The sequence below is a fragment of the Triturus cristatus genome, chromosome 1_2 (assembly GCF_964204655.1).
Source record: "Triturus cristatus chromosome 1_2, aTriCri1.1, whole genome shotgun sequence".
Taxonomy (NCBI): domain Eukaryota; kingdom Metazoa; phylum Chordata; class Amphibia; order Caudata; family Salamandridae; genus Triturus; species Triturus cristatus.
The window spans coordinates 118,860,881-118,879,626 of record NC_140580.1 but is presented as its reverse complement, the minus strand read 5'-3'; the positions used below and the strand labels follow the sequence as shown (position 1 = coordinate 118,879,626).

The following is an 18,746-nucleotide window of genomic DNA, read 5'->3' as shown; positions in this document are numbered from 1 at the left end:
CTGCTTGCCAGCTGCCACCACCAAACATGTTTCTGGACCCCTGGATCGAGAGCCTGCTGCTCTCGGGGGTCTGAAACAATGTACATCTTGGGACAAGGTGCCAAGCCTCCTCCCCCAGGATGGGCAGGGTCCACGAAGGGGAAGCTTCAAAGGCATGCCGCCTGTGTGAGGTACACCAGCCATTTGCTGCTTTCAGCAGACTGGCCCCCACCGGTTCTGACGCCCACTTTGAGTGGGAGAATCGGCGGGAAATCCAAGTGAGGAAGGTAGATGGGCCCACCTTTGCCAACTCCACCCCTCAGGTGGGGGAGGCGAAGTGAAGCACAACTTTCAGTCCTCGCCATCTTGCAGATGGGGGACCCAGCCAACCAGAGAGGCATATGCCCCCCTCTCACTGGAGGGTGGCATATTAGGGGGTGTACCCACCCCAAGGAAAGGACCAATTGGACAAGACCTGTACCTACCTGTAACACCCATAAATTTAGTATTTAGGGGCAACCCTGACCCTTGCCTCCTCAAACAAGAACTGACCAGAAAAAGGAGGACTTAAGAAGCCGCGCTGAACTAAGAAGAGAACAAGGCCCACTGACTTGGCCCCAGCTCTACAGGCCTGTCTCCACCTCGAACCTGCTCCAGCAAAATTCCGGAGTCCTGCAGCCAGCAGCCCCCAAGAACCCGGAGGACCTGCCCTGCCTTCCCAAACCAAGACTTTGTCTCTGGAGCACTGGATTTGCTCAGACATTGGTGTGAGAAAGTGCCCTCTTTCTTGCATGGTATGCCCCCACTTTTTGCTAAATTGCTGACTGTACTTTGACTGAGTGTACCCTGGACTCCTGCCAATCAGGTGCCCAGGGCCTATGTTCCTTCCTTAAACACACAAACTCCAAATTGGCAAACCCTGGCCACATGTCAGTCCCTAGTAAATGGTACCCTAGGTACCCAGGGCCTTGTGACCAGGGAAGGCCCCTAAGGGCTGCAGCACTCATTGTGCCACCCTTAGGGGCCCTGTACCCTTACACACACACACTGCATTTGCAGGCTGAGTGTCTGGGTGCAGGACAAAATGAAGAGTCGACATGGCACACATCCCTGTGTGCCATGCCCAACACCCACACTGCCAAGACATATGTCAGTCACCCCTCTGGCTGGGTGCCTTATGCCCATGGTGTGGGCACAGGAGCAGGAGCCCTGTGCCCCTACAGTACCCAGGTCCATTCCCGGGCACTGTAAGTGCAGTGCTGCCATTTAAGTGTACATGTTGCTGAGAGCTCGTCAAACACGAGCTCCACAGCACCATAATGGCAACACTAAAGACTGGGAAGTTTGGTATCAAACTTCTCAGCACATTAAACCCACACTGATGCCAGTGTGAGATTTAATGTACCAAGCACCCCAGAGGGCATCTTAGAGATGCCCTCCTACAACTAACCTACAATCCACGTCTGCTCTGAGGCTGCCCAGGCTGCCACACAGCAGACACGTTGCTGGACCCCTGGGTGGGAGAGCCCCTGCTCTCCCGGGCCTGCAACAATGCACATCCTGGGTGAGGTGATAGATCTCCTCCCCCAGGATGAGCAAAGGGAAGCTTCAAAGGCCTGCCGCCTCTAGGAGTTTCCCCAGGCCACTGCAACCCCCCACTCTGGCGGGAAGCTTGGCCTGAAACCCATACAAGGACAGGGGATGTGCCAGCCTGCCAACTCCACCCCTCAGGTGGGGGGGGGGGCGAGGTGAAGCACATCTCCGGGCTCTCGCCATCTTGAAGATGGGAGGCCCTACCCTATCAGGATTAGGCTACTGCCCCCCTCCCACAGGAGAGGGGCAGGATAGGGGGTGTACCCACCCCAGGACAAGGACCCATTGGTCCCTGGCCTTCACCTACCTGTAACACCCCTAAATCTAGTATTTAGGGGCACCCTGAACCTTCCTTCCCCAGATTCCAGATTCTGAAATTACAAGAAGAGCGAGAAGAAAGGAAGACCTGCCCTGCAGCTGCAAAGGAGAGGGAGACACGAACTGCTTTGGCCCCAGCCCTACCGGCCTGTCGACCTTAGACTTGCTCCTACTCCAAACCCGGCCTCTCTTGTGGCCAGCAACCTCAGAAACCCCGGAGGACCTGGCTACCTTTGAACTCTAATCCCCTGGGACTCCCATGAGTAGAGGCTCTACTCAGAACCTACCTTTCACCCCTGGCAGCAGCCCGGAACCGCGATCCCAGCCCACTCTGCACCCGCCAAGCCTGGCCGGTGCCAGAGTGAACTAAACCCACGAGGACGACCCCACGGCAACTGTGACCCCGAGTCCGGCACCCAAGGACCCCCCCTCGACTATCCTGAAGAAGCTTGCAGCCTCAGAACAGAGTGCCACCCCAACCGCGATCAACAAGAGGGTAAGATTTCCGACATCAAAAGGCACCCCTGCACCCGGCGCCCCACGGCCCTCTGTGCCCAATCCCGGGGTACCTACCTATCCTCCAACTATCCAACTTACCCCTCGAAGTGGTGGTGGCACCCGAAGAGTCCTCGTCCCTGAGCCTGCAGTCTTTTTCCAAACCGGAGATTGCCCATAGAAATCAATTGAGCACCCGACGGCTCAAAAGCACCCTGCAGCCAGCCGCCCGAGTGGCCCTGGCAGTGAAAACTCTACTCTAACCCACTTCCCCACTTGCCCTGAGTAAGTGACCAGGAGCCCAGCTCCCACAGCCGCGTGGCTTGCCCGACAGCAGCCACCAACCCAGGCCCCCCTATGCCTCGTAGGATAACATTGGGCCTAACTCTCTGCACCCGGCCGTCCTGAAACCGCTGAGGGTGAACTGACTGTACCTACCCGACACTGGGGGACCCCTGAGTCTATGCCCAGAACTTCAACTCTGCCAGTCGAGTACTTACCCTTAAACCGCTAACTTCATTTTCCTCATAGGGTAACATTGACTGGCTTCTTCTTGGAAATTCTTCTAAGTGTGAACTTTTCAAAACTCAAAATATTCACCAAAAATCAGCCGAGTACCAAAAACGAATTTACTCACCTGCTCTTAGGTGAGCTCCCAGTGCTGGATCTTGGTGCCCAGCACTGACTCTGAAAAGTACCCACAACTATACTTACCTTTAACTCATTTTTCTTCCATAGGAAACCATTGAATGCTTTTCTGTGAAATTTCTTCTAAGTGTTGATTTCTGTAATTTCTAAATATTCCTCAAAAATCGTATAACATCTGAAAACGTAATTACTTACCTGTTTTGGATAAATGTCCCAGTACTGAGTCCAGACACCCAGTACTGGATTACAAACGTAACGATAACCTACTGTACCTGTAACCTACATTTCCTTCCATAGGGAATCATTGATTGTTTGCTCTGAAATATTTTCTAAGTGCTCACTTTTGAAATAGCTACATATCAGTTAAAAATCATTACAGTACCAAAGTCGACTTTTAACAGCTGATTCTGAGAACTGACCCAGGACTGGAATTACAAAAGTAATCTACAAAGTAATCTGTTGCTTATAATCTGAATTTATCATGGAGCTCAATGTATTGTGTTTAGAAATAGAGTTGCCTACTGCAACTATTTGTAACTGTTTACTAAAAAGTCAATTGCACATACAAAAGTATTTTTATGAAACATCTCCTGTCGAGAAAGTATATTTTAATTCCAAGTGTTGGTTCTAAAATAAAACAAGCATATATTTTTTACATACAAACCATTGGCCTAGAGTTCAGTCATTGAGTGTGTGGAACTATTTGCTGACTGAGTGTGTACAACAAATGCTTTACACGTCCTCTGATATTGCCTTACTGCTCGACCAGGCTACCACTTTGGAGAGTAAGGTTATATCTAACTTTAACCTCTGTTAAACCCTTGGGGTCTGTGGACTCTGTACACCCTGTACCTATTAAGGAACAGTATATACAGAGCCACTTTCTCACATTGTTGGATCAGCGGTGGGATACAAACTTGCATTTGTTGGACTACCTGGTTACCATCTGACCACACGACAGAACTCCTAAAAATTGCCTTTAGAATTCTGATTGGTCTTTCCAAAATTACTAAAAGTCTTGCTAGGGCCTTGCTTAAGTCCCATTAGAATTTTAGAAAAATAAAAGTCACTATAGTCAGGGTAGAGGGTTAGAACTGTCAGGTTAGAATGTCTCAAACAAACCCAGCTATTAGTGATAATAATGACATGGACCTGGTGGAGGAGCTCGACCTCACACCTTACTTACACTTGTCTTTCAAGGAATTGAGGTCCTTATGCAAACTTAAAAATGTACAAATGGGCCTGCATCCAACCAAACTAGGGCTCCAGGAGCTCTTGGCTGAGTATGCTAAGGACCACCCATCTGAACATGGTGATGGCCAGTCAGATGAGGAAAGGGAAGCAGAGGAGGTTGACAACAACCCCCCCATGCTATTCCCTAGGGAGGAGAGGGCACCCATACCCTCCAATCCAAGGATTAGCATCTGGGAACCTAGAGACTACACAGGTGGCTGTGGTCCCAGAGAGAACACTGGGGGACCCCCCAGTGAAGAGGACAGCCTTGTGAGGCTGGCCAAAAGATTAGAGCTAGAGTTCAGGCTCCTGGCTCTAGAAAAAGAAAGGAGAGAGATGGGTTTAGCACCCATCAATGGTGGCAGCAATAATAAAAAATAAGGATAGGGAGGAAACTTCTGACCTTAAAATCCCCAAAGGGATTGTCCCTAAATTTGAGGAAGGTGATGATATCGCAAAATGGTTCAAAGCCTTTGAGAGGGCTTGTGATATCAGAAAAGTGAAGAAACCTCTCTGGGGGGCACTCCTGTGGGAACTGTTCTCTGGTAACTGCAGAGACAGGCTTCTGACCCTTTCTGGGCCAGAGGCAGGATCCTATGACCTCATGAAGAAAGCTCTGATTGAGGGATTTGGATTCACCACTGAGGAGTATAGAATTAGATTCAGGGGGGCTCACAAAACCCAGACCCAGTCCTGGATTGATTTTGTAGATTTCTCAGTGAAGACACTGGATGGTTGGTTAGCTGGACATGGTGTGCAGGATTTTAATGGATTGTACAATTTATTCATGAAGGAACATATTTTGAGTAACTGCACAAATGAAAAGTTGCATCAGCATTTGGTAGACCTAGGTCTAATTTCTAATCAAGAATTGGGAAAGAAGGCAGACCACTGGGTCAAGACTAGGGTGACTAAGACAACCACTGGGGGTGACCAAAAGAAAGTGGTCCCAAAACCTCCCCAGGGGAAAGGTGGTGAGAATCCCCAAGATAAAAAGTTTGAGTCTTCCAAAGGGCCCCAAAAACCTGTTCAGGTGGGTGGGACCCAAACTACTCCCTATGTGCCCCAACCATATAGGGGGAAGAACTTTGATCCCTTAAAGGCCTGGTGTAATACCTGCAAGAAGCAAGGACACTTAACTGTAGCTTGCCCCCACAACAAAGCCCCTAAGGCACCCAGTACAGCTACTCCTGGGGCAGCAAGTATACAAATGGGATCAGAGGTGTACCCTGAGCAAATCTGGGAACACGCTGAAGCCAGTCTAGTCTCCTTGGGAGAAGTAGAGTTTGCCACTGTAGCTGTGTGGCCACCCAACTTAAAGAAATACTTGCAGTACCCCTGGGTGAATGGAACTAGGGTAGAAGTTCTGAGGGATACAGGTGCCAGTGTCACTATGGTGAAAGACACACTGGTTTCCCCTGAGCAATACTTGATTGGGAAGTCTTACCCAGTCACCAACGCGGACAGTGTCACCACTAGTCATCCAATGGCCATGGTAACATTAGGCTGGGGGGTGGGTTACTGGCATGAAACAGGTAGTGGTCTCTCCAAAGTTGCCAGCTGCCTGTCTGCTTGGAAATGATCTGGAAACCTCAGCCTGGGCTGAGGTTGAACTGAAGGCCCATGCAGCCATGCTGGGCATCCCTGAATTGGTGTGTGTGCAAACCAGAGCACAGAGCAAGAGGAAGGGTGAAAAAGTATGTCTGGAGCCTGGAATATCGGCCCAGCCAACCAAGAGAAAAGGAAAGAAGACTGGGGAACCAGCTTCTACACAGCAAACCATCCAGGACCCCTCTCCCCAGGGAGAGGATTTGGATACCCCTGAGGGAACTGAGTCCATGGAGCTTGACCCTTACCAGGTTGAACTCTTGGGCCCAGGGGGACCCTCTAGGGAAGAGCTGTGCCAGGGTCAGCGAGACTGTCCCACTCTTGAAAGCCTAAGGCAGCAAGCTGTTTCAGAAGCCAGGGGAGATGTCAGTGGTACCCACAGAGCTTATTGGGAAGAGGGATTACTGTATGCTGAGGCAAAAACCCACTCCTGGAGCCACCAGGAGGGTGGTAGTGCCACAGAAGTACAGGGAGTTCCTCCTAACTTTGGCTCATGACATCCCCCTAGCTGGACATCTGGGGCAATCCAAAACTTGGGAAAGGCTAGTGAGTCACTTCTACTGGCCCCAGATGCACCAAAAGGTGAAGGAGTTTGTCAGCTCCTGTGTCACCTGTCAAGCCAGTGGCAAGACAGGTGGCCACCCAAAGGCCCCCCTCATTCCACTACCAGTGGTGGGGGTCCCCCTTGAAAGGGTAGGAGTGGACATTGTGGGTCCACTTGAGCCACTCACAGCCTCAGGGAACACATTTATTCTAGTGGTAGTGGATCATGCCACTAGGTACCCTGAAGCAATTCCCCTTAGGACTACTACAGCTCCTGCAGTAGCCAAGGCCCTCCTGGGTGTCTTCACCAGGGTGGGTTTTCCTAAGGAGGTGGTTTCAGACAGAGGTTCCAACTTCATGTCTGCTTACCTAACACACATGTGGAAGGAGTGTGGGGTGCAGTATAAGTTTACTACCCCCTACCACCCACAAACCAATGGCATTGTTGAGAGATTCAACAAGACATTGAAAGGTATGATCATGGGGCTCCCTGAAAAACTCAAAAGGAGATGGGATGTCCTGTTACGTGCCACAGAAGGGTGTAGGTTTCTCACCCTTTGAACTTCTGTTTGGTCATCCTGTAAGGGGACCACTTTGTCTTGTAAAAGAGGACTGGGAGAGGCCTCTTCAAGAACCCAAACAAGACATAGTGGACTATGTGCTTGGCCTAAGGTCCAGAATGGCTGAGTACATGGAAAAAGCATCCAAGAACCTTGAGGCCAGCCAGGAGCTCCAGAAGCACTGGTATGACCGAAAAGCTGCACTGGTTGAATTTCAACCTGGGCAACAGGTGTGGGATTTGGAGCCAGTGGCACCAAGGGCTCTCCAAGATAAATGGAGTGGCCCTTACCCTATCCTAGAAAGAAAGAGTGAGGTCACCTATCTAGTTGACCTGGGCACTAGCAGGACACCCAAGAGGGTCATCCATGTGAACCGCCTCAAGCTCTACAATGACAGGGCTGACATCACCATGCTGATGGTGACTGATGAGGAACAGGAAGCAGAGAGTGAACCTCTCCCTGACCTCCTCTCTTACAGCCCAAAGGATGGGTCAGTGGATGGTGTGATCTTATCAGACACCCTCTCTGCCCAACAGCAAACTGACTGCAAGCAAGTCTTGCAGCAGTATGCTAGCCTCTTCTCCCTGACCCCTGGTCTGACCAACTGGTGTACCCATGATGTGGACACTGGTGACAATGCACCTGTAAAAAACAATATCTATCGACAGTCAGACCAGGTCAAGGAGAGCATCAAAGCTGAGGTCAGCAAGATGCTGGAGTTAGGGGTCATTGAAACCTCTGAGAGCCCCTGGGCCAGCCCAGTGGTTCTAGTCCCCAAACCTCATCAACAGGGTGGAAAGAGAGAGATGAGGTTCTGTGTGGACTATAGAGGGCTCAACTCTGTCACCAAGACAGATGCTCACCCTATCCCAAGAGCAGATGAACTGATAGATAAATTAGGGGCTGCCAATTCCTCAGTACCTTTGACTTAACTGCAGGGTATTGGCAGATTGGCATGGCCCCAGGAGCAAAAGAGAAAACAGCATTCTCCACCCCTGATGGACATTATCAGTTTACTGTGATGCCCTTTGGGTTAAAGAATGCCCCTGCCACTTTCCAGAGGCTGGTGAACCATGTCCTGGCTGGGCTGGAGTCCTTTAGTGCAGCTTATCTTGATGATATTGCTGTCTTTAGCTCCACCTGGCAGGATCACCTGATCCACCTTGGAAAAGTTTTAGAGGCCCTGCACAATGCAGGCCTCACTATCAAGGCATCCAAATGCCAGATAGGGCAGGGCACTGTGGTGTACTTGGGCCACCTTGTAGGTGGAGGCCAGGTACAGCCCTTACAACCTAAGATCCAGGCCATCATGGACTGGATAGCTCCAACAACCCAGACCCAAGTCAGGGCATTCCTTGGCTTGACTGGATACTACAGGAGGTTTGTGAAGGGGTATGGGTCCATTGTGACCCCCCTCACAGATCTCACCTCCAAGAAAATGCCCAAGAAAGTGAACTGGACAGTTAGTTGCCAAAAGGCTTTTGACACCCTGAAAGAAGCAATGTGCTCAGCACCAATTCTAAAAGCTCCAGATTATGCCAAGCAGTTCATAGTGCAGACTGATGCCTCTGAGCTAGGGATAGGAGCGGTCCTATCCCAGACCAATGATGAAGGCCAAGACCAACCTGTTGCTTTTTTAAGCAGGGGGCTACTCCCCAGAGAGCAGCGTTGGAGTGCCATTGAGAGGGAGGCCTTTGCTGTGGTTTAGTCCTTGAAGAAGTTGAGGCCATACCTGTTTGGTACTCACTTCCTGGTTCAAACTGACCACAGACCTCTCAGATGGCTAATGCAGATGAAAGGGGAAAATCCAAAGCTATTAAGGTGGTCCATCTCCCTACAGGGAATGGACTTTGAAGTGGAACATAGACCAGGGATTGCCCATGCCAATGCAGATGGACTTTCCAGGTTCTTCCACTTAGACAATGAAGACTCCATAGGACAAGGTTAGTCTCATCACCTTTCGTTTGGGGTGAGGGGGGGTTGTGTGAGAAGGTGCCCTCTTTCTTGCATGGTATGCTCCCACTTATTGCTAAATTGCTGACTGTACTTTGGACTGAGTGTACCCTGGACTCCTGCCAATCAGGTGCCCAGGGCCTATGTTCCTTCCTTAAACACACAAACTCCGAATTGGCAAACCCTGGCCACATGTCAGTCCCTAGTAAATGGTACCCTAGGTACCCAGGCCCTTGTGACCAGGGAAGGCCCCTATGGGCTGCAGCACTCATTGTGCCACCCTTAGGGGCCCTGTACCCTTACACACACACACTGCCTTTGCAGGCTGAGTGTCTGGGTGCAGGACAAAATGAAGAGTCGACATGGCACACATCCCTGTGTGCCATGCCCAACACCCACACTGCCAAGACATATGTCAGTCACCCCTCTGGCTGGGTGCCTTATGCCCATGGTGTGGGCACAGGAGCAGGAGCCCTGTGCCCCTACAGTACCCAGGTCCATTCCCGGGCACTGTAAGTGCAGTGCTGCCATTTAAGAGTACATGGTGCTGAGAGCTCGTCAAACACGAGCTCCACAGCACCATAATGGCAACACTAAAGACTGGGAAGTTTGGTATCAAACTTCTCAGCACATTAAACCCACACTGATGCCAGTGTGAGATTTAATGTACCAAGCACCCCAGAGGGCATCTTAGAGATGCCCTCCTACAACTAACTGTAGGGTGTGCTAACCACGTTCCTTGTGCGGAACCTGGAATGAAGGTTCCGTGCAGAGAACGTGTGGAACGGACTTGGACGGCAGTTGCTGCCGGGGGGCTGCTGAGCTGGACGTGAATAAAGAGGTTTCACCATACCTGCGTCCTCGTCCTCTTTTCACTGGCGACGGGCTGGTCCAGCGTCCAGTCTCCCTTCCTGCGGGTCCTGCGACTCTGCCGTCCTTCCTGCTTGGAGCGGTATTCATGGCGCATGAGAATTGAGTGAGCTTCGATAAGCCCAGAAGTCGGTGGACCCGGATCCTTTCCTGTCGTTGCTTCTCATACCGATCTTCACTTGGTGAGACGTCTGTTTGTGTATTTCCTGCTGTGACACTTGAGTTCCGGTTGTTGCTTCGGCGCGTATACCGACGCGCGGCGTCATGGCGAGCGCCACCGCGTGTTCGTCTCTAGTCCGCTTCATTGTTTACTGTTACCCTGGCAACTGTTGCGCGTTCTAAGCATGCGTTTCAATCGAAGATTGTACATGGATTTCACTGCATAGTCATTTCAAGCGCTACTGATTATTATTTATTTCAGCTTGAATTGGAGGAAGAAAGCAATGTGTGTTGAACAATAATTATTGGAAACTGACATTTGTTGAACAGTGGTTATCTTAAGTGGCAGCAACTCACCCACGCAAGATTACCAATGGATAACATTGTCGCTCCACCTCCATTTTTACAGTCACCTGGTCCTCCTCCTATGCTATGGCAACAACGGAAGGACACATTCGAAGCTTATCTTGAGGCAATCAATGGCGATACTTTCACTTCTAAAAAAAAGAAAGCGTTACTCATGTACAATGTAGGTGCTGAGGCCAGGTCGATTTTGCAAACTCTACCTCTGGAGTCAGTTTGGATGTGCACCAGTGGAGGGGAGGATGGCGATTCACTAGTCGTTGATGATTATGCTTCGCTAATAAAAACTCTTGACAAAAGATTTAATTCTAAGCGCAACGTAGTTCTGGAGCGACATACATTTTTGCAGCGCGCACAGATGCCTGGTGAATCTATAGATGACTTTGTTGCTGCTCTCAGAATTTTGGCTGTCAAGTGTAACTATAGGGAATTTCGTGATGAAATAATTCGCGATCAGCTGATTGAACGCACATGTGACAAGAAGGTTCAACAGAAACTTTTATCCTCAGATGATCCTGATTTAGAGACTGCTCTTATCTTAGCGAAGAGTGTTGAGCATTCTCAACTCTGTATGAAGGAGTTAAATACACCTGTATCAACATCTGATACCGCATCTTTATCTGAAGTCAAGCTGGTTACTACAAAAGCTCCCATCAAATCAATCAGGGGCACCAATACTGTTTCCCGTGTACCATCTGTGCCTAATTGTCCGAAAATGAGAGCCGAAGGACAACATCCTTCATGTTATCGTTGCGGCAGCACCTCTCATCTGGGAAATTTCAAGTTTTGTTTTGCTGTAAACCAGACTTGCTTCAAATGTGGGAAGAAGGGACATTTGGCACGCATGTGCAAAGGAACTCTAGCCCACAAGGTACCCCCACGTACTGTAAGGGCCATAGAAGAGGACTGTGTACACCAGTATGAAGATGGTGAAAGTTATGAATTATTAATGCTATCTTCGTCATCTATACATGAAGAGGGTGTTGTAGAAATAGCTTCCATTGCAGAGGGTCAAAGAAGGAAAAACCCTGTGTGCACCATAAGTGTGAACGGAAAGGGCGTTAAATTTCTTGCCGATTCTGGTTCCCCTTTTACTCTCATCAATGTCAAGGATTTCAAAAGTTTGGGCGACATTCCTTTAGCTCACTCAAGTATAAGGATGTTTGCTTATGGTGGCAAAAGAGTTGAAGTAGTAGGCAAATTTAAGGGGAACTTAGAATTCACGGGTGATTGTTTTTATGGTACTGTATTCATTGTGGAAGAAGGTGCAAATTTGTTAGGATGGCATGAACAAGGTGAGCTAGGAATCATCCTTGATCCCAATCATGCGGACATGGTTTATCCAAACGGGAAGCTAAACAATACTATGCTGGTCTTTCTGATGTTGCTCCTGTGCAGAATATCACGACTGATTTGCGTGTTGAGAATGAGTGGATTCAAAATTACCCTGAAGTTTTTAATGGAAAGTTGTGCTAACTTAAAGGATTTCAACACCGTATTGTTCTTAAAGAAGGTGCTAGGGCTGTAACGCACAAAGTGCGAAAGGTACCCCTTAGTATGCGCAGTGATTGAACCCATAGAGGGGTCTGAATGGTTGTCACCTATTGTTTTAGCGCGCAAAGCTGATAAGTCTCTTAGGATGTGTGTGGACTTGAGTGATCTGAATGCTTGTATATTGGTGGATCGTCAACCCCTACCGAACATTAATGAGATGTTGTCAACTTTAGAGGGTGCTAGGTATTTTTCTTCCCTTGACATATCTTCTGCTTACCACCAAATTGAACTGTGCAAAGACTCGAGACATCTCACGTCATTTGTGACTCCTGATGGAGCTTTCCGCTATTTGCGTATGCCGTTTGATTTGGCATCAGCTTCCGCAGTGTTCCAACGTCTCATGGGAAACCTATTCAAGAGCACTGCGGGGGTGGTGTTCTTTCAAGACGACATTCTTACTCACGGGAAGACCACTCAGGAGCACAATGCCAGAGTTAAGCACGTACTAGAAATTGTTAAGTCTAGTGGGTTGACATTAAGAAAAGACAAATGCAGATTTCTACAAGAAGGGGTAGATTACCTTGGTCACCATATCTCTGCTAGAGGAGTTGAACCCAAAATGAAATTACTAGATGCTATTCAAAATGCTCCTGAACCTAAGAACAGGGATCAACTACGTTCTTTTCTGGGGCTAGTGGAGTACTACGCAAAATTTGTAGCTAATTTTTCTGATAAGACTGTATGTCTGCGTGGTCTCCTTAAGAAAAATGTGAAATATGTGTGGTCTGATCAATGTGCGTCTGATTTCAAGTTGCTGAAAGAAGCAATTGTACAAGCACAGCCACTTAAACTATTTAACATCAATGATCAATGCATTGTCGCCACTGACGCCAGTAATGTTGGACTTGGTGTCGTTTTAATGCAAAAAAGATCGGACAATAGGGAAGAAATAATTGCTTTTGCTTCCAGAACACTCCGTGGTGCCGAAGGAACCTATTCTACCATTGAAAAGGAAGCTTTGGCGCTATGGTGGGGTGCACAGTATTTTCGAAATTTCCTGTGGGGCAATGATTTTGTTCTCAGGACCGACCACAAACCTTTGGTGGACCTTTTTACCACCAAAGGCGGGGGGCAGAGCAACACCTCGTATTGCTAAATGGCAGTACAGACTCAACGAGTTCAATTATCGTTTGGAATATGTTGCTGGGGTAAAGAATTGCGTGGCTGATTGTTTGTCAAGGTTGCCTCTTTCTGGAAATGTTGTAGAATCTGAAAATGATCATTTGGAAATGGTGTGTGCGGTCAGCGCTATAGCTGATACGGGAGCTGCTTTGTCTGAAGTTGATTGGAAACTGGCCATTTCTGAGGACGTTGAGCTCAGTAGGGTGATAGACTATGTAACCCTGGGTTGGCCTAATAGTACTACTATTCCTTCGGAATTAATTCCTTATTTGAGAGTTAGTGACGAGTTGTCTCTGGTTGATGGAATTTTGCGCAGGGGTGGGTTACTGGTTCTTCCCTTGTCATTACGAAATAAGGTTTTAGAGTTAGCCCATGAAGGTCATTTGGGTATTCGGGCGATGAAGCGGAGAGTGAGGGAAGATTTTTGGTGGCCGGGTGTTGACAGGTCCATCGAACATTGTGTTAGAGATTGTGGTGCGTGTGTATTGAGTGACAAAACTCAGGTAACCTGCCCATCTTCTGTCAGTCCTATTCCTGTCAAAGAATCACCTTGGTGCAAATTGGCTTTTGATGTGGCTGGTCCATTCAGTGGTTTAGGGAGTTCTCCCAAGTATGTGCTAGTTTTAATTGATTACATGTCCAAGTGGCCAGAAGTCAAGTTTGTGGACGGAATCAACTCTGGTATCATTATCACATTTTTTATGGAGGTTTTTCTTCGTGAGGGATTTCCGGAGGAGTTAGTAACTGACAACGGTACCCAGTTGGTGTCTGCTGAAATGCAAGATTTTCTGAAGAAGCATGGCATCAAACATATACTCACCTCTCTTTACCATCCGCGTAGTAATGGGTTAGTTGAGCGTTTCAATCGTGTTATCAAAGAGCAGTTACAGTTGGCCTCCATAAATGGTCTTGATTGGAGGTTAGTGATTTCAGACATGCTATGGGCGATAAGAACTACTCCACACTACAGTACTGGAATGTCTCCGTTTTCCTTGTTGAGAGGTAGAGTTGCCGGTTCCAAACTTAACAAAGATTGGATGTTAAGGAAGGTGATAGATTCACAAAGACTAGGGATGGTAGCTGATGTCAGAGCTGCTACTCAAGCCAGGTATGGATCTAATTGTCCCAAGCAGTCTTCAGTGTGTCAAGGAGACTGGGTAAGGATCAAGAAACCAGTGCTCGTTCGTAAAGGTTTTTCCCGGTTTTCTGCCCCTGTTAAGGTCAGTAAGGTGAGAGAACATGTGGTTGTTCTGGAAAATGGGAAGGTTTGGAATAAGTCTGCTGTTTCAGTTGTGCCTAAGCCAAAAGTTGAGTTTGTGAAAAACAAATTTGGTATCAACACTCGTGGTGCAACTCCAGTTCCTGGCATTGATGTTTCTAGGGGTTGCACATCTAGGAACATTCTTGCTCCTCAACAAGGTCTTGTGAGGACTAAATTTCTCCCTGCCAGAACTAGATCATTCCCCGTCAAATTACAGGACTAGGTTAGATTTTGATTAGGAGGGGTTGTGATTGTTGTATTTAATGAGGGTTGTTGTTTTTTTTGTGTAGGGAGGGGGGTGCGTTGGGTGTGCTAACCACGTTCCTTGCGCGGAACCTGGAATGAAGGTTCCGTGCAGAGAACGTGGAACGGACTTGGACGGCAGTTGCTGCCGAGGGGACTGCTGAGCTGGACGTGAATAAAGAGGTTTCACCATACCTGCGTCCTCGTCCTCTTTTCACTAACCTACAATCCACGTCTGCTCTGAGGCTGCCCAGGCTGCCACACAGCAGACACGTTGCTGGACCCCTGGGTGGGAGAGCCCCTGCTCTCCCGGGCCTGCAACAATGCACATCCTGGGTGAGGTGATAGATCTCCTCCCCCAGGATGAGCAAAGGGAAGCTTCAAAGGCCTGCCGCCTCTAGGAGTTTCCCCAGGCCACTGCAACCCCCCACTCTGGCGGGAAGCTTGGCCGGAAACCCCATACAAGGACAGGGGATGTGCCAGCCTGCCAACCCCACCCCTCAGGTGGGGGAGGCGAGGTGAAGCACATCTCCGGGCTCTCGCCATCTTGAAGATGGGAGGCCCTACCCTATCAGGATTAGGCTACTGCCCCCCTCCCACAGGAGAGGGGCAGGATAGGGGGTGTACCCACCCCAGGACAAGGACCCATTGGTCCCTGGCCTTCACCTAGCTGTAACGCCCCTATATCTAGTATTTAGGGGCACCCTGAACCTTCCTTCCCCAGATTCCAGATTCCGAAACTACAAGAAGAGCGAGAAGAAAGGAAGACCTGCCCTACAGCTGCAAAGGAGAGGGAGACACCAACTGCTTTGGCCCCAGCCCTACCGGCCTGTCGACCTCGGACTTGCTCCTGCTCCAAACCCGGCCTCTCTTGTGGCCAGCAACCTCAGAAACCCCGGAGGACCTGGCTACCTTTGAACTCTAATCCCCTGGGACTCCCATGAGTAGAGGCTCTACTCAGAACCTACCTTTCACCCCTGGCAGCAGCCCGGAACCGCGATCCCAGCCCACTCTGCACCCGCCAAGCCTGGTCGGTTCCGGAGTGAACTAAACCCACGAGGACGACCCCACGGCGACTGTGACCCCGAGTCCGGCACCCAAGGACCCCCCCTCGACTATCCTGAAGAAGCTTACAGCCTCAGAACAGAGTGCCACCCCAACCGCGATCAACAAGAGGGTAAGATTTCCGACATCAAAAGGCACCCCTGCACCCGGCGCCCCACGGCCCTCTGTGCCCAATCCCGGGGTACCTACCTATCCTCCAACTATCCAACTTACCCCTCGAAGTGGTGGTGGCACTCGAAGAATCCTCGTCCCCGAGCCTGCAGTCTTTTTCCAAACCGGAGATTTCCCATAGAAATCAATTGAGCGCCCGACGGCTCAAAAGCACCCTGCAGCCAGCCGCCCGAGTGGCCCTGGCAGTGAAAACTCTACTCTAACCCACTTCCCCACTTGCCCTGAGTAAGTGACCAGGAGCCCAGCTCCCACAGCCGCGTGGCTTGCCCGACAGCAGCCACCAACCCAGGCCCCCATATCCCTCGTAGGATAACATTGGGCCTAACTCTCTCTGCACCCGGCCGTCCTGAAACCGCTGAGGGTGAACTGACTGTACCTACCCGACACTGGGGGACCCCTGAGTCTATGCCCAGAACTTCAACTCTGCCAGTCGAGTACTTACCCTTAAACCGCTAACTTCATTTTCCTCATAGGGTAACATTGACTGGCTTCTTCTTGGAAATTCTTCAAAGTGTGAACTTTTCAAAACTCAAAATATTCACCAAAAATCAGCCGAGTACCAAAAACGAATTTCCTCACCTGCTCTTAGGTGAGCTCCCAGTGCTGGATCTTGGTGCCCAGCACTGACTCTGAAAAGTACTCACAACTATACTTACCTTTAACTCATTTTTCTTCCATAGGAAACCATTGAATGCTTTTCTGTGAAATTTCTTCTAAGTGTTGATTTCTGTAATTTCTAAATATTCCTCAAAAATCGTATAACATCTGAAAACGTAATTACTTACCTGTTTTGGATAAATGTCCCAGTACTGAGTCCAGACACCCAGTACTGGATTACAAACGTAACGATAACCTACTGTACCTGTAACCTACATTTCCTTCCATAGGGAATCATTGATTGTTTGCTCTGAAATATTTTCTAAGTGCTCACTTTTGAAATAGCTACATATTAGTTAAAAATCATTACAGTACCAAAGTCGACTTTTAACAGCTGATTCTGAGAACTGACCCAGGACTGGATCTAGGATCCAAGCCTGGAATTACAAAAATAATCTACAAAGTAATCTGTTGCATATAATCTGAATTTATCATTGAGCTCAATACATTGTGTTTAGAAATAGAGTTGCCTACTGCAACTATTTGTAACTGTTTACTAAAAAGTCAATTGCACATACAAAAGTATTTTTATGAAACATCTCCTGTCGAGAAAGTATATTTTAATTCCAAGTGTTGGTTCTAAAATAAAACAAGCATATATTTTTTATATACAAACCATTGGCCTAGAGTTCAGTCATTGAGTGTGTGGAACTATTTGCAGACTGACTGTGTACAACAAATGCTTTACACGTCCTCTGATACTGCCTTACTGCTCGACCAGGCTACACTTTGGAGAGTAAGGTTATATCTAACTTTAACCTCTGTTAAACCCTTGGGGTCTGTGGACTCTGTACACCCTGTACCTATTAAGGAACAGTATATACAGAGCCACTTTCTCACAATTGGCCAATCTGCGAGTCTGCACCACTCTGCACCGACGCCCATGGCCCTAGTTCGAGTGGCCCAACACCACAAAGAGGTCTCCCCGGCGATACTGTCCTGAGATCTGGTGATCTCTGACCTGCCTTGAATCTCCAATCAACGCCTTCAGCTCCTTTCCGGAGGATCCCCCCGACTGCGACCGGAGAAAAACCCGACGCCTTAAGACACTCCTGCACCAGATGTCCCACGGCCTTGGGTGGCCCAACCGACTGTGTCCCAGCATCCCCAGGCATTCCAACTTACCTCTCCAAATGATGTCCACCTCCAGAAGATCTTCGTCCCCGAGCCTGCAGTGTTTGTTGCAACCGTAGAATCCCCATTGAAATCAATGCCAAAAACAGCAACCTGCACCCAGCCGCCCCAGCGGCTGCACTTTGTGTGCAAAACTCGGTTCCCCCTTTGTACTGAGCTTGACACCAGGAGCTTTGCTCCCACAACCTTGTGGCCTGCTCGTGAGCTGCCACCAACTGGAGGCCCCCTTTCCCCTATTGGATAACATTGGGCCTCAGCACTCTGCATCAAGCCGCCCTAGTGCCGCTGAATGTGCTTTGAGTGCATACTGACCATGGGGGAACCCTGGTTCTAACCCCAAAAATCCAATTTCCACACCAAGTACTTACCTGTAATCCGATAACTCTATTTCCTCCCATAGGATTGCATTAACTGCTTTTCTTTGAAAAAATGTGTAGTTGTTTTGAATGAAACTCTAAGAAACTACAAATATACAAAAACTGTTTTACTTACTTTTTCTCTAGGAAATGTCCCAGTGTGATAGCTAGGCATATCACACAGTAGAAAAAGTAATCTAAAAAGTACTCCAAAAAGTAATCAAAGTAATTTAACCGTAATTTCAACTGAATTCAAAGTATTTACAGACCTTTAACAAAGTAATTTTCATTCAGCTTGCTTGTATTGTTCAACCTGGCTTCAAATATACCATTTAAACTTACCTGTGCCAGGGTTGCTTGGTTCTAGAAAACAAATATAACTAAATAATATTTTTGATATAAACAAATTGGTCTGAGTTCAGTCTTTGAGTGTGTGACATCATTTCTTGCCTGAGTGTGTACAATAAATGCTTAGCACTACCCTCTGATAAAGCCTTACTGCTCGCCCACACTACCACAAATAAAGAGTAAGGTGCTATCTATTTTTACCTCTGCTTATCTTTGGGGTTCCACTGGACTTTGTTCACAGTACACCTCACTTTGGTATAGTATATACAGAGCCAGCTTCCTACCTAGATATTTCAATTTCCAAGGTCTTCTCTCGGTGCTTAGTCTTTAGCTTGTTCTTAGAGGGCTCCTTATAGGAGTTTTTCCCCCGCATGTCTGCCCGTTTCTTTGGAGGAGATGATGTTCCCTCTCTTTCATACCCAGATGGGTTTTCCGTAGCCTTCTTGTTCTGCAAGTATAGAAGACATCTGGCTTCTCTATCCTTCAATGTTGTAGCCTAAGACATGGGACAAT

General features: G+C 48.5%; 1 pseudogene across 1 annotated transcript in view; it reads right to left on the bottom strand.

Annotated features, from left to right (window-relative positions):
• The window catches only part of LOC146866929 (lysine-specific demethylase 5B-like), a 545,361-nt pseudogene that overhangs the window by 25,476 nt on the left and 501,139 nt on the right, over positions 1–18,746 (bottom strand). The gene's annotated exons all lie outside the window — the stretch shown is intronic.